The 14,273-nt window shown below is 46.4% G+C and overlaps 1 pseudogene; it reads left to right on the top strand.

Moving 5' to 3' along the window:
- Positions 1-247: 247 nt before the first annotated feature.
- LOC119969916 lies at positions 248-2,344 on the top strand (annotated as a pseudogene).
- Positions 2,345-14,273: the final 11,929 nt, after the last annotated feature.

Raw genomic sequence — 14,273 nt, forward strand, 5'->3', positions numbered from 1 at the left:
TAGTTATCTTTCTAGTTTTTCATTTTGTCTAAAACTACCTTACTGGTAAAGAACTAGATGTTCTGTGTGCATCTTTACCACGGCCACAACACCGAACATAACATGTACCGAATATTGAACAATTGAAGATAATGACAGAGAAGGTGGGATGAAACAGACCGAAGAAAGAAAAAATAAAATTCTTCCACCTACCTGGTAAATTACGGGCAACTGGAACTAAACGCACGGAAAAACTGTGAAATTGGAGATGAAAGGTCTGAAGGCACTTCAGCTTCACGTCACAAGTAATGTCGGCGAGAATTGGCTGGTTTTTAGGCAGCATTTCAAGCTCTATGTTACAGCCCTTGGTCTGCAAGCACAGCCTGACGAGAGGCGTATTACGTTGCCGCTCACGGTACCAGGTCCTCAAGCGATCAAAATTTATAATACCTTTGCGTTCAATAGCAAAGTAGAAATCAAGAGCTTCAACAAAGTAATACAATACTTTAATCAATTGCTCCCCCCAAAAAATGAAACGTTTGACCGTTACTTCTTTTGCACATGTACTCAAGGCTGACGAATCGTTCGATAGTTTTCTAACTGACTCAGTTGAAGGCGCAGTTGTGTAATTTTAGTACTTTAAAATCAGCGATGATCCGTGTTCGGGATATCAAATCAAATGACCAGGTATGTGAGAGGCTATTAAGGGAAGATGAGCTTCAACTAGAAAACGGAATCAAGGTTTATTATGCGTGCGTGTGAGCTGCGCAACAGATTGGCGTGCCCAATCTGAAATATTTGGGCGCCAATGTGGAAGAAGACGCCAGCCCCTTAAGCATTGTGACGCAGTTGAATAAGAAACGTCTCCATGCGGGTTACCATTTTAAGCGACTGACCAGGTCAGCCATTTTATGCCAGGATGTGGCATTCGACATTTGCCAGCATTTGGGGAGGTGTGTTCTAAGTTAGGCAGAACAAATCACTTTGCAAGGCAATGTTTTTCACGTCCAACAGTGGACCAAACGAGATCAGTCGCGGTGATTAATGAGATGTGCATTGAAGGCCTGTTTTTCGTTGATCTGATTTTGACAGGACCCGATGAGTCTGAATATGCAAAGTGAAGAAGTCTTTCTTCCAAGTTGCAGCAATAGTGATGGTGATACCATGGAAGACAGATGGACAATTCCATTGATGCTGAATGGCACATTGATCAAATGCAAGCTCAACATGGGAGTGAGGGCCAACCTTGTCAGTTTGTCAGATTTGAACAGGCTGCGAGTTAAACTGAAAGTCCTCAATTAAACAAGACTACTGAAAGGTTATAATGGGAATGAAATTGCGACGTTGAGAGCATGTGAACTTGAAGCGTAGGTACACAACAGAAGTCATCCACCATTTTCCATTGTGGACACGGAACGTGAGTCTGTGAGCCTATCATAGGAGCTTAAGCGTGTGAGGCACTTGAGCTCATTGAGCTGCTGTATATTCCAGACAGCACTGCGACAGAGGATGAATGCAAATGACAATGAGATGAAGAAAAGGAGGAGGCAAAAAGAATTCCAGAATTTTGGTTGACAGTCTTCAAAAATGTGGATTTTCTCAGAGACTTGTTACAGGAACATGATTAGCCATTCTTAAAGCATTTACAAGACTTAAAGATGACATTTTCAGATCCTGGACAGCCAATGAGTTTTACTTTGGAGTTTAAGTTTGAGCCAAATGAGTATTTCACAAATGAAGCAGTGACCAAAACATACAAGATGGAGTCACAGCCTGATGAGTCAGATGTGTTGTTCTTTAATGGACCAGAAATTATAGTATGCACAGAATGCCAGATCGACTGGAAGAAAGGAAAAACAACGAAGACCATTAAAACGAAGCATCAGGGTCGGTGACTGGTAGGACAGTTACGAAAACTGATTCTTCAATTTCTTTAATCCTGCGGTTCCAGGGGATGGGGAACCGGATGAATATTCTACGGCAAGACTTGCTGCTGACTTTGAAATTGGTCACTTCTTGTAGGGACACATAATTCCATGAGCACTGCTATACTTCACAGGAGAGGCTATTGCATACGATGATGATGATTGATTACGACCATGATGATTGCGATGAGAAAAGTGAAGAAACGGATCATGAGCTAGAAGATGAAGACTATGAAAGTGTATCTGACATTAGTGAAGAGGTGATAACAAGAAGCTTCCAAAACGCTGTTTTTGATGGACTTGAGTACTCAGGAATCAACTGCAGGAACCGTTCCAATGGGTATTGGATAATTCATTGTACTTCTCTGGAGCCAATTTCTCCAAAATGGGGATTATCTCTTCAGTTACCAGTTGGCTGCGGTCAATTTGCTCTCAGCTAATAAATGAAATGAATGAAATTTGTCTGCTGTTGCAATCTCACTTTCAACCTGCACACTTCATCTTAGAGCTTTCACACTCCTCATTCTCCTGCGTAGGTTGGAAGCTTCTTGTAATCAGCTCTTCACTAATGTCAAATAAACTTTCATCGTCTTCCTCTTTGTCTCATCATCCGTTTCTTCACTTTCCTCATCGCAATCATCATGATCGTAATTAATCATCACCATCGTAAGCCATCATCACCATTGTAAGCCATCAGCAGCTATTGCAGCAGAAGATCCATAAGCAAGTATTGCAGCAGAAGATCCAGAACCAGCTATTACAGCAAGGGATCCAGAAACAGCTAATCCCTTGGCCTTGACCAATAGCAAGAAAAATGCTCTAGGTGCACAGGCAGATGTGAGTGTGGACCGCACCAACTTCACGGATGATGCCACTAAAGCTAACAAGAAAAGGAGAAGGAAAGCTAATTATAAAAAAAGGAAGGGTAAGAGAAGAGTCTAGGACACAGTCTGTTGGCCTTGTAGCAGCTGCAACAGTGAAGGCATGAGCATCGGCAATTAGGCCAATATACAAGAACACACACTTGAGTAGAAAGCATCATTTCAAAAGGCTGAAAGACTTGGTGACTCAGAAAGCAGGACTTTCGAAAAATAAATCTAGATCAAGTATTCGGTCCGTGCTTAGATGTCTTTAATGAGAAAGACTGAACATAATGAAGGGACAGGTTTGAAATTGTTATACATATGTTTTGTAAAGCAGTTCGATTTGTATATGTTACTTGTTTGAAAATGAAATGCATATCATGTTTTGTAGAGCACAAGTTATATTTTTATATGTAACATGTTGAAATTGTTATGCATATCATGTTTGATAGGGCACAGTTATATTTGTTAAACATTCCAAAGGATGGGGGATGAGGTGGTATGCATATAGATAGTAATGTATTTAGTTAGATATACGACCTCTGACCAACAGCTGGGGTCAGAGATCCACCATGTGACTCCAGAGATCAGATAGTTGGTAAGAAGTCGTAATGGAGGACAGTTGCATTAGAAGTAACTCCAGGAGAATTCACTTATCGTTACCGTTTGTGTCATAGTTTCCTTACTTTTCTTTCCACGTGTTCATTTTGTCAATACACTGTCTTACTAGTAAAGAACGAGGTGTTCTGTATCCATCTTTGCTATGGCCACAGAATATAACACTGGTGACGTAAGAGCACAAAAGTTGGCTCCCAGAAGGGTCTTTGCTTTTGATCCCTTTTACCCATTTTATCAGATGATGTTGGGTGCCCAAACCCAGTTAGTTGATTTGAAAAACTTTCTTCCAATGGAGGCAAGTCGAAAATGTCGAAGGAAAGAGTATAGGGAAAATTGGACAGTACTAGGAAAACAAGCAGGTGCAAGGTTTGTCTGTGGATTGGAACTTGCAGATCCCAGACAGAACTGATACTACAAGCCATTAGCATAGCAATGAGCTATCTCCAGTGACAAAAGAGAAACATTTAAGCAATCGGTACTAGGCCAGACTCCCCGGCGCCAGTGTAGACTAAAACAAAGGCAGGCCAACGGTTACCTAGGGCCCGCCCAGTGATCGAACGACCCCTTTATTGGAGAGAATCAATACAAATGATTGGGACATGGTCCAATTAATTGGGGCCAAGTTCAGGAACCGCCCAGAAGGGCACAAAACCCTTTGGGGTATAAAGAAGAGTCCCCAAGGTCAGAGCGTTCTCTTCTTCACCTTGGCATTTGGCTCTCAGCGACGAGAGGCCCGCCAAGCACCAGCCAAGTAAGTCTAAGGTCAACGCACGCTACGAGATAGGCGCTCCTAGCTACTAATCTATACCAGTTCGAAGCCAGCAGTATCCAAACCGGACAACGGCCGTTCCTCTGACTGAGTGGGCGCCTGAAGCTAAGTATAGGCTTTTAGTTGTAGTTGTTGTTTAGTGAGTAGAGTTTATGCATGAGTAATAATTGACTGTGTAAATAAATGTGCATTGATTTCAAACTTACTAACTGGTGTATCGAGTCATTGATCAGTATTCGGTTTTGAACCTTGTGGTGGTATCAAAAAGATACCTGCCGACTCTTGAGCAAAGATAATTAAAACCGAGCAAATTAAGGAAAGCATAACGAGCAACATTTACTGGCGACCTCTGACTGGACTCTACTTAGAAGTGGCCCCCCCACTCAGAGAGAACCCAAAATTTGAATTACAAATCCAATTGGAAACAGGAAAACCACAAGTGTTTCAGCAATACTGATCAAGCCTCCAGAATTCGGAAGTGTGTTAATGCATGGTTACTAACAGGGATATAAGGTAAACCTGAGAGATTTTGTTGCGTAAAACTGTCGGGAGTTTTGTAGGCCGGAAATTAGCGTAAGCCGCACCCATGTTTACATCATCGCTTTATCACCCCCTGTTCCAAATTTAGTAGAGAACCCAGATATAGGAAAGATGGCAATGAAGGCAATGGAACGCCTTATGAATCCACAGGAATTTGAGGTTGCAGTGACCAGTAGAGTAGGACAGTGTCCCGTTTGGGAAGAGGAAATAAGAAAGTACCTCAAAGGGAAAAGATGGCCCCTTTGGAGCGAATTTTGTGCAAATGAGGAAACAGGTCCCGGGAGTATAGGACATACTTGGTGGGAGAACCTGACAGAGATCCACAAGAAGAGCTTGGGAAAAGCTCGCAAGCCGATGGCAATCGTGTCCTGTCTGGCACAATTGCGAGGCACAGAGGAGGTCGTTCTGATGCTCCGTAGAGAGAGATAGAACCAGTAAGGTAGACGTGAGTGAGATAGAGAAGGAGAATAAAGATTTGAAAGGGAAGTTAGCAGCAAAAGACAGAGAGGTGGATGATGCCGAGAGGGCACACCAGTTTTGTCCGGCGCACTTAAGCAGCTTCCAGACACAGTATGATAAGGCCTACCAGGACACACAACGTGTGGTCTTGGTAAGACAAGAAACCGAGCAGCAGGTAGAGACATTGCAGAAACAGTGCAATGATTTAAAAGCAGCCCTACGAGCACTCCATCCTTCCACAGCGGAACAAAGGCAGAGCTCGGTAGACCACACAAAGTGCCGGAAGCAAATTGAAGAATTGCAATCCTTGCTTTCTATTCAAAAGGGCTTTCAGAGCACATTCGGACCCCAACTAGATCAGGAAAATGGCCCAGATTGGCAGGAATTAAACAAAACAGCCCATAGATACGTACATAGAGCATGTGCGCAGGAGAAACCCCAGAAAAGGAGAGCAGCCCAACCCCCCACTGAACAGACAGAACACACCCCCATGAACCCAGTAACCACACACTGCAGGGCCGCAGCAGAAGGAGAAGCAGATTTTCTGTACACAACCCCTTAACCGTGACCCAATTACGGGACGCGTGTGAGAAAATTACACCGTTCCTCCCCACTTCAGACCCCCACCAATTCTTCACTAAGGCTAAACAGCAGGCCACCATGTACAGCCTGGACGAGAGAGAGCAGATAAAGCTCAGTTTTAAGCCTCACCCTTCAGTCGTGGCAGCCCTTCCAGACCCACAGAATGTAGGAGGAGGCACCCTAACAGAGATGCACACAGCGATCCTTGATGCGATCGGCTACAACAGAGGAGACCCGGTAGAAGGCCTAAATAGATGTAGGCAAACGAAAACAGAGCACCCCACAGCGTTTGCTGGACGCTTGTGGATTCATTTCAGAGCAGTTTTTGGAGAATTAGCCCGCGCCCATTTGTCCACAGATAACATGGCAAAATGGACTCTAATCTTGGTCTCTCGTGCAACAGAGGCAGGACAGAGAGCTTGCGCGAATTACGACCCCTAAGATGAGGCCCACAATGAGAAATGGGTTTTGAAAAGGTTATCCTGCGCTTGGGAGCAATCCGTTCAGAAGAAGACCACATTTAAGAAACCCGAGGAAGAACAGGCAGATGCAGATATGCATACAGTTAAAGCGGACCAGAACCCCGCATGGATAAATGAGAGTAGGAACAGCCCACCCCAGCCCAAATCACAGGAGTGTTATAACTGTGGACAGTTAGGACACTTTGCACAAGAGTGCAACGCGCCACAGAAACAACAGAGAGGGCAACAGACAGGCAGCCTAAATAGAAATAGGGGAAAGCCGATACATAGTGTTAGCGCCCGTTCAGACCATGGAGACATGAACGGCACAGACTGACAGTGTTCGGGCTCCCCAATTTGGGTCTGCGACACCCTTTGGATAAGTCCAATCGACCAGTCGTAGCAGGCAGAGTCCGGGGTCAGCCCGTAGAATTTCTTTGGGACATGGGAGGGTCCCGCACCACACTCAATTCCTCCACGATGTTCCAGAGGGACACGTAGCCCACAACAGACACCATCACCCTCAGCGGCCTTACAGGTCATTTACAGCAGGGACACATCACAGCCCCTGTATCCATACAAATCGGTAATATAACAACCAAGCACCCCATAGTGTTAGTTGATCTGCCCCACACAGCAGAACATATTTTAGGGATCGATTTTATGAGCTCCCACAACCTTTCATTTGATCCAGTCAATAAATGTGTTTGGAAAATGGCAAAGGCATCACGAGCCCCCACCACGCTCACAGTAGGAGAGTATGTAAACAGGATTAGCTCAGTAGGAGACTACTGGTTCGACCCACGAACCATTAGTACAAACAAACGGGTTAGGGCAGTCCTGCAAGAACACAAAGCAACATTTGCACAGCACAAGCATTACTGGCAGAATGGCTGGCTCTGTGCAGATTACAGGTCCTGACCCCAGACCCCAGAAGCAGTACGGATTTCCCCAGGAAGTAGAGGGAGAAATCTCGAAGGTTATAGATAGCTTATTAGACCAGGGTGTACTGAGATCAGTAGCCTCCACTAATAATGCCCAGATTTGGCTCATCAGGAAACCGGATGGATCATGGCGACTGACCATTGATTACCGGGAACTGAACAAGGCCACCTCGGCAGCAGCCCCCAACGTAGCCACAAGTCCTGAGACAATGCTCAAGCAGGGACTCCAGTCACGATTCTTTACGGTTTTGGACATTAGTAACGGTTTCTGGTCCATTCCATTGGCTAAAGCATGCCAGTACAAATTTGCCTTCACCTTTAAAGGACAGCAGTATACATGGACGTGCCTTCCACAAGGCTTCCACAACTCCCCCTCCATTTTCCTCCGACAGCTGGTAAATGGATTAGCTAAATTTTCCCGCCCCGAATGTCTGATCCAGTATGTAGACGACCTACTACAGACGGACACAAAAGCAGAGCACATTTCGCTTCTCGCAGAACTCCTAGGACTCTTTAAATAAATTGGCTGTAAGGTAAACCCCAAAAAAGCCCAGATTTTGGAAGAAAAAGTGATATACTTGGGGACAGTTATCACACATGGTAAGCGTGAGATCGAGCAAAAGAGAATTGACTCGATCGTCAAATTGCCCCTTCCCCACAATGTCTCAGCCCTCCGGTCATTTTTAGGACTGATTGGCTACTACCGAAACCACATCGTCGGGTTCGCCACTAAGGCAGCGCCACTATCGGAACTTCTCAAGAAGCAGGCACCTTGGGAATGGCTTCGGCAGCATATAGATGCCGTGGATGCCTTAAAAAGAGCACTCAGCACAGCCCCCGCACTACAGGTCCCAGACCCCCTTTCCCCGCACGCTATCGAAGTAGCAAGCACCGACCGAACCCTTTCGGCCGTGCTCCTCCAGGAATGCCATGACCAGTTAAGACCCACGGCATACGCCTCACGAATATTAGACCCGGTCGAGTAAGGATTTTCTGCCTGTGAAAGGCACCTGCTCGCAGTTTTTTGGGCAGTACAGTACTTCTCATACATCACAGGACTCAATCCCATCACCATCCTCACAGAACACACCCCAACACAGCTTTTATTAGACGGCCAACTTAAAGATGGCACAGTCGGCCAAATCCAAGCAGCCCATTGGACCCTTCTTTTACAGGGATGGGACATCACAGTGAAATGCACAAAGACGCACACTTTCCTTGCAGACAATTTGCAGTACCCAGACACCCCTCATGAATGTGAGATTATCTCCACACAGCACAACACAGGCCCATTCATTCCGAAGACACCTCCCAGGAAGATATGTAGTTCACCCCAGAGACCCCAGCCCACAGACACGTGCGCACCCCTGAAAATCTATGGGGATGGCGCCTCCACAGTGTTAGATGGCAAACGTAGAACAGGTTGTGGCATTTATGTAGAGGGCACGCAAGGACGCGCCCTAGAAGAGATCTCCCTGAAGTTGCCAGGACACTTAGGCTCGTAGGCAGCAGAACTGGCAGCGATAGCTTACATTGTAGACCACCCCAACTTGTTCCCCACCCCAGCAGACATCTGTTCCGACAGCCTGTATGTCTGTAATAGTTTGACGTAATTCCTACCCCTGTGGGAAACAAGAGGATTTGTTTCTGCAGATGGAAAACCCCTACCATCAGCCCCATTACTCCGCCATATCTTAAAGCAGGCAAAGGATAAGAAATATGTAATCGTTAAAATTCGCAGCCACCACCGTTCTTCCCCCCCACCCCCCGCTAATGTTAAAGCAGACGCCCTAGCAAAGGCAGGTTCTAGATATGGTTATTTTTGGAACACTGCCCCCCCCCCCCCCCCCCCCCCCCCGAAAGCACCCAGTACACGCAGTTCAGGTGTCACAAACCAACATCCAGGATTTAGCACAGAAACAGGATGAGAAACTCAGAAGTTTTAAAAGGAACCTTCCCAGACCCTTATGACAAATTCAAGAATTCCATGACCACACATGATGGTGTGATTCTAAAAGACAGCCTTTATGTAGTTCCAGAGCAGGATAGGAACCAACTCTTTTGGCAGTTCCATGACAATCACGGACATCAGGGAATTGAACCCACTTTAGCCCACCTCAGACCGCTCTGCTGGTGGCCAAATTTAAGAACCGATGTAACACACTACGTAGAAAATTGCTTAATCTGTGCCCAGAACAATCCAGACAGATACGCGAAAAAGGCTCAACTTAGCCATACCCGCCCTGTAAATGGCCCCTGGACTAATCTCCAGATAGATTTCATAGGACCCCTACCCCCTTGCAGAAACGGATATAAGTATGTGTTGGTGGTCATCGACACCTTCACAAAATGGGTGGAAGCTTTTCCATCACGCACTAATACAGCGAAAACAACGGCAAAGATCCTGACCCACCACATCTTTACAAGATGGGGACTCCCCCGCAGTATAGAGTCCGATCAAGTTATGAGTTATGAAAAACGTCCTCACAATTTTCGGAATAACACAGAAGTTTCATATCGCATACCACCCCCAGTCAAGTGGTATCGTCGAACGCATGAATAGGACACTAAAAGCCACCCTTAGGAAAATGGTACAGCAGAATAATAGCACCTAGGATTCAGTTCTCCCATTTGCCCTAATGTTTTTAAGGAACACTGTATCCACGTCCACAGGATACACCCCCACACTCTCATGACCGGACGCCCCATGAAAGGAACGGAATATTTATTAGGTTTGGATTTGACCAGCCCCGCAGTGACAGCCCTCGCACACGAAAACGCTGTGCGTTAATAGCGAATTTTAAAGCAGCCCAACTCTCAGCAGCTGTGAGAGTGGGAACAAGGAAGTAACAGAGCAAGGCTTGTTTCGACAAGACAGTGCACGCCACTGAGTTTGCAGTAGGGCAGCAAGTGATGCTTTCCCTATACAACCCGAGCACATTCCTTTCACCAAAATACTCAGGTCCGTACTCCATTTCGGACAAAGTAAGCCCCTCTGTCTACAAAATCAAATATCCGAATGGAAAGTCTGTGTGGTTTCACATAAACCAGCTTAAGGCTTATGGCTCGCAGAACAAGCACACACACCACATCCTGCTCGCACCAGCAGCAGACGACCATGCCCCGCCCACAGAAGACGCATTCCTACCCTCCCACAGCCAGTCCAGCCCGTCCTCTGACTTCGCCTCGATTCCGCCCCCAGACACACGACTCCACCTCTCCCCGCCCCCAGACAGTAGCGACAGTGACTGCGAGAGCACTGACAACAGCCACAGCACACCACGTTAAAACTATCCCCCTGCACCAGGCCCCACTCCCAGCAATTCCGAGTATAATTCAAGTGATCCCTTCGAGATCACGTACATCAAAGCCCCTGACCCAGACCCACCGCCCGACGATTACGGATTGAACCCCAGCAGCTCAACACGAGACACACGATTCTGACACCGAGACAATTCGTTCAGGCTCATCCGGAACGATGAGATGGACCCCAAGTCCCCCCCACGCAGATTTGGCAAAGTCACTACGGTCAAGAGTATGGCAGCCGGGAGAAGATGATGACATTGAGTCTGACTCCCACCAAACGAATCCCTTTGCGACTCTGTTCACAACTGAGAACTGAGGTGTCCACATGATGGTTAAAAAAAGGAACCGATAGAGAGATACTGTGTCCTTTCTGATGGAACCTGCACCATTTTGTTGCATGTTTGTTTGTATGTGCTTGTTAAGTTCACTGTTCAGAATTTAAACAGTTTTCACAGCCCCACGCCACCACTCCTTTAACGCCCCCTGGCAGTTAATGGAACAAGTTTGACCACGGACAACTGCTTAGTTTGTCCGCAGAAACCTCAGAGCTTGCCCAGACACCGGTTCATTACTGCTCTTCTGATTTGACGGTAGAAGCGTTACTGCAACCCCCCACGACGACCACATTCATACCCGTTCTTGCCGGTCACCCAGGCAGTGGAGAAACCTCACTTATCCCCGCCCTGCCTGAGGACCTCCCTCTGGCCAGCTACACTCGGGTAGAGCACATACCGTTCTACCCGGAGATTCCATCCATTTCTTATCCGCCGCGGCCCATACGCACCTCATTTTAGCTCTTTTATTTCACAAGATTTTGGTTTTGTTTCACAGTGACCCTTCGGTTGCTTTCCTCATGCTATTTACATCCTCAAACATTGGGATGGTAAATCGCACAGGCTGCAAGACGGATCGCATTGTGTCAGTATGTTTCGAGAATGTCTTGTCCAGAAATTCGGTTTTTAAAAAACAAAATGAGGGGAGTCTCAGATGGTGACCAATTATAAAGGGTAATTGGCAATAAAGGACAGACAGACAAACACACAAGTTCTTAAGCAAGATAATGACAGATATTATGCTTGTGTTCACAGGATTCCAGAAGAGAAGAAAAGAAGAGAAGAGAAGGAAAGATGAAGACGACCTCCATCTTTGTTATATGGACACTAGCAGAATCCCTTCGGTTGCGCGCGGACGCTAACCCCCTCACCCCCACCCCACAGGCCGTCAATGATTCACTCCCACACAGTACTCCGAGCCCAGTAACAGTCAACAGTACCCCAACCTGGTGTGATAGGTTTATCACTTGGTATTCACCCTCGTATGTCGTAGAAGCACTTTTAGCACTGGCGATACTTTGAAGTGTTGTGCAGACCATTAGAATGAGGAAATGGCAAAGAAGAGCCTACCACTCTCGCACCCCGGTATGCAGAATTAGATCCTCTATCTTCAGTTTCCGCCAGACCCCCGAACCCCTTGACAGGGATTAAAATGCATCCGTTTTTTTTGTTTTGTGTGTGTTCATTTGTTTCAATAAAAAATGTAATCTCTGTGTTTGACTGCCAAGCCAGAGAAATTTGTATGCTGCTATTTTGTACAGTTTAAAATGTTAGGATATTTTTGAATTGTTTGAGTGAGGATAGTTTATTAAGATAGTTAGAGGTTCCTGTTTTTCATTTTGTAATGCATGCCTTGATGCCATAACATCCCGTAGAGTTTTGATGATGTATGTATGTAAAATTGTTTAGGTAAAAATGTGTTGCATAGTTTAGGTCAGTGTAGAGCCTAGTCATGGGTGCCTGGCTTGGTCAGAACGAAGACAACGCAGTAATGTGATCCTTCACGATGCACATTGAGGATCACGAGGGAGTGTAGCCACCTGGAGTGGCCACGTCCCGATTCCAAAATGGACATTCACAAAGAGTACAGGGAAAATTGGACAGTACTAGGAAAACAAGCAGGTGCAAGGTTTGCCTGTGGATTGGAACTTGCAGATCCCAGACAGAACTGATACTACAAGCCATTAGCATGGTAATGGCTATCTCCGGTGACAAAAGAGAAATATTTAAGCAATCGGTACCAGGGCTGACTCCCCGGCGCCAGTGGAGACTAAAACAAAGGCGGGCCGACCCAGTGATCGAGGAACGACCCCTTTATTGGAGAGAATCAAAACAAATGATTGGGACATGGTCCAATTAATTGGGGCCAAGTTCAGGAATCGCCCAGAAGGGCGCGAAACCCTTTGGGGTATAAAGAAGAGTCCCCAAGGTCAGAGAGCGCTCTTCTTCTTCACCTTCACCTTGGCATTTGGCTCTCAGCGACGAGAGGCCCACCAAGCACCAGCCAAGTAAGTCTAAGGTCAACGCACGCTACGAGATAGGCGCTCCTAGATACTATCCTGTACCAGTTCGAAGCCAGCAGTATCAGAACCGGACAACGGCCATTGTTCCTCTGACTGAGTGGGCGCCCAAAGCTAAGTATTGGCTTTTAGTAGTAGTTGTAGTTTAGTGAGTAGAGTTTGTGCATGAGTAATAATTGAATTGTGTATGTAAATAAATGTGCATTGATTTCAAATTTACTAACTGGTGTATCGAGTCATTGATCAGTATTCAGTTTTGAACCTTGTGGTGGTATCAAAAAGATACCTGGCGACTCTTGAGCAAAGGTAATTAAAACAGAGCAAATTAAGGAAAGCATAACGAGCAACAGTGCCCAAACCCAGTTAGTTGATTTGGAGAACTTTCTTCCGATGGAGGAAAGTCGAAAATGTCGAAGGAGCCCAACGCGAAGAAAGCTCAGGAGGGTAGCCCATTGAAAGAACGCGAAGAAGGGAAGATGGCTGCCATGCCAATTACATTAGACACACTGGCTGTGGTGATGGCGCATCACAGTGGGGATGGCTGACTCGAGGAGGGGGGTGGTGAGAGACCCCCGACGAGGTTAGTCACCTGGAACGTGAGGGGCCTGTGAAGAGGCAGGTTTTTTCCCATTTAAAGGATTTGGGGGCCAATGTGGGATCCCTAGAGGAAACTCACGTGGGCGTGGGACCAGACCAGGCTACGGAAGGCCTGGATGAGCCAGGTTTTGCACACTGGATTTGACAATCTTTATTTTCACAAGTAGACTTACATTAACACTGCAATGAAGTTACTGTGAAAAGCCCCTAGTCGTCACATAAGGACTGCGATTCTGGTCAGCAAAGGGGTTCATTTTCAGGCAGGAATGTTTGGCCGATCAGTGGGGCCGTTATGCGATGTTTAAAGGTACACTGGAGGGGAAAGCTGTTGTGCTAATGAACGTGTACACCCCAAATTGGGATGATGTCAAGTTTATGAGAAAGTTGCTGGCCGCAATACTGGAGTTTGACACGCCAGTTGATTTGGGGGGATGGGGGGGGGGGGGGGGATTTTAACTGCGTGTTGGATCCAAAGCTGTATCCTTCAGGTTGAGTTCACTGGCCCTTTTGGGCATGGTGAGGGTGTTACCTGCATTCATGGAGGAAACTGGAGGCATGCACCTGTGGTGGTTTATAGGTTTTTATGTTCCCCAGTACACAAGGCATGCTCGAGGATTGACCTTTTGGCATGGTTAGGATCCTGTTCCCCGAGGTGAAAAACACGGCGTATTCGGTGGTGGTTATTTCTGACCACGCTGCACTTGGTAGACTTGATATTGGAGAGGGGGTGGGGTCAGGCAAAGTCCATGGGATGGAGGCTGGATTTAGGGTTATCTGGTTTTGTGGGAAGATCTCTAGGATTACGTTGAATTGTATGAGAATGGGACGGTCTTGCCCTCTACTTTGTGGGAGGCGTTAAAGGCAGCGATTAGGAGGG

The sequence above is a fragment of the Scyliorhinus canicula genome, chromosome 8 (genome assembly GCF_902713615.1).
Source record: "Scyliorhinus canicula chromosome 8, sScyCan1.1, whole genome shotgun sequence".
In the NCBI taxonomy this organism is placed as follows: domain Eukaryota; kingdom Metazoa; phylum Chordata; class Chondrichthyes; order Carcharhiniformes; family Scyliorhinidae; genus Scyliorhinus; species Scyliorhinus canicula.